A 2,781-nucleotide genomic window follows, 5' to 3' on the forward strand; every position below is an offset into this window, starting at 1 on the left:
ACTAGGTCTCATTCTTTACATTTTTATTTTATTTTTTCATGAATATGATAATAGCATTTCCACAAAATTAATGAAATAAACAGTTGGGCTATCGTCTGCATTATAAAATCTCAAATGTAAGAATTCAAGCTGCTCTAACAATTTTCTAATTTCAGGAATAGAAATACAGGCTTTTTAACATTTTCCAAAAGTTCTAGTTTTGTGGATTTTCAACTTTATGAACTGTTGGAAAGTATCTTTTTCTGTAATGTAACTTTAATCCATCTTCTTTCCTTGGGGGTGAGGGGTGGAGAGAAAAGAATCAGTTGCAAAAGAAATGATCTCCTGGAGGTATGTAATGAGAAGATACACCATTAGTCTACCTAAATCTTTGTTTTCATATATGATCATAGACGAGGTAGCTTCCATTCTTGATGAGCATCCAACCTTGATGCTTCCATTCTTGATGAGCATCCAACCCCTTCGATGTTGGTTTCCACAAAAGCCTAATAAAGAAAAAAAAGCATGATGGGTTTGAGCATAATCTAAAGTAACACTGGGAATCAAGAACAAGAAGCTCTGAAGGATAAATGACCCCAAGTCTCTTGTTTAGAGGTGAGGCTCTCCTCAGATAGGGGACCACTAGAGGCCTCACAGGGGGCTAGAGGCAGAGCAAATTTAAGAGCACATGGCTCTCTGGTGTGTTAATGCTTTGCCCTTTCTAATATTCTAGATTAATCACAAAATAATAGTTGTCCTTAACTGTTTTTGTAAGTCTCAGCCTCTTCTAGTCTTTAGTCTCCATTGTGAGAACATTATCCTTAAAATTTTATCCTTGGTCCTATGCCCTAGATTCATCTTATAAATTCGAACTTCTAAGAACAGCCCTCTGCGGCCAAGTTCAGTCTTCCCTTCCTTGCCTTTGCATTGCTACAATTTGTGGCAGTATCCATTGATTTATATATACTTTGAGATTCTCAGTTCTGAACAAACTTTCCTTTTGAAGTCTTGAGGCATGGGGATCCTTCCTAATCTTTCTCTGACCTTTCAAAAGCCAAGCACATTGTCACTTAAGGCCATATTTAATTGTTAAGGAAATAATTCTTACTAGCAAACTGATTTCTAGGTAACAGTTGAAATCCTTCTTGAGGCATATGAAGTCCTCTCCAACTACATTAGGTGTCTAAGGCCATTGTTGTTTTTGTGTGTGCTGAATGCCTTCTCAACAGCTTTCCAAGGACACAAACCCCTCAAGTACTTCCCCTTTTATTTTTCTTCCTTTATTTTTCTATATAACCGAACTGAAAAAGAGAAATTATTACACCTAAGACAGAATTTCACCTCAACTCCACTTCCCGTGACTATCAGAACCCCTTAATTTCTTCTTGACTTTCGGAGAAAAGGCAAATGTCTTTCTTCCCATAAGTTTCCCAGCTGGAAATGACGACCATTAATGTCACTGAAATTCATTTATAATTGCTTTCTTGGCATATCTTTAGCAATAATTTAGGTAGCCTACAATTCAAAACTTCCATGCTTGTTTTTTTGAAAGAATTCGAAACTCTATTAAAGTGTACATTGGATGAAATTTAAACCTATTTTTAAAAAGTTAATTTAAAACGACTTTATGACATTGCTGTTTAAATTATATTCATCATTATTATCTTACATTTAAATTGACTATTTATGTTAATATCATTCAGTTTCCACATAATAGAAAAAAGGATTTAAAATGGAAATCAAACACAGGGATATATATTAATGACAGTTGCTGCAAACAGCAAACTCTGTAAAGTCTTTATGACCATGAGAAGATTAGGGCTCTTCTTCCTTTCCCTTTCATCTCTAGTCCTTTTCTGATTGTTAACAATGCTCTCAGTCATTGCCTTATATATTTTTCTACTGTCTACATCTCACTGTGGGCCAAGGAGGAGATAAAGAGGAGGAACAAAGGTTTTGTGGCTGCCTTGTACCTGGAGTCAGGGGATAATTGGCAAGAGTCTCTCTATATCTTTTGTTTTCTCCTCCATATTTTCTTCATCCAAATCTTTTTTTTCCCTTTTATTTTTCATACTCATTGCCTTCTAAGAAATAGTCATACATTTACACTAGACCGATGAGATTATGAGCATTGGTTCTTTCCTTTCAGATTATTCTCTTTGCCATTCACATCAACCTTTGTCTTTGTTGCAACCAAAGCACCCTGCTTCTAACAATTCTAGAGAGTGTTAGAAGGAACTTGAGTTACTAAAAATGTAGCCACAGTTTCTAGTTTTCAAGTAGACTATCAAGTGTATGATAAACTCTGTGATTGTTTAATATATACCAGGCTGGAGTATTAGTCGAATACAAAGTTATAATTATCACACGAAATCGAGACATATCTGTCCAAAACAATTTATTATATACACTTTGAATATATGTACTTTATATAACTTTTTTTTAATTGACAGAGCCCTTCTTTTTGTCTACCATGAGTTTGTCATATGTCGAGGCAAGATCTTGGTATGGCAGGAATATTTAATAATTATTCTCTATTAGCACTAGTGGGTAAGACCTCTTTATCTGTTAGGAATTGCATTAAGCAATAGTAATTGGTAAAAGAGTAAACTATTAAAATAAACCACAAATACCAGTATCTTAAATAAAACAGAAACTTATTTCTCTCACACCTAAAAGAAGTCTGGAAGTTAGGCCATTAAGCCCTGGTGTGGAAAGTCTGTAGGTATTAGACACATGGTTTCTCTTATCTCTCTGTTTTGCTATCCTATGGGAATTACTGCCACCTGTAAGATTATTTCA

This window comes from Pteropus alecto, unplaced genomic scaffold, assembly GCF_000325575.1.
Source record: "Pteropus alecto unplaced genomic scaffold, ASM32557v1 scaffold7, whole genome shotgun sequence".
NCBI lineage: Eukaryota > Metazoa > Chordata > Mammalia > Chiroptera > Pteropodidae > Pteropus > Pteropus alecto.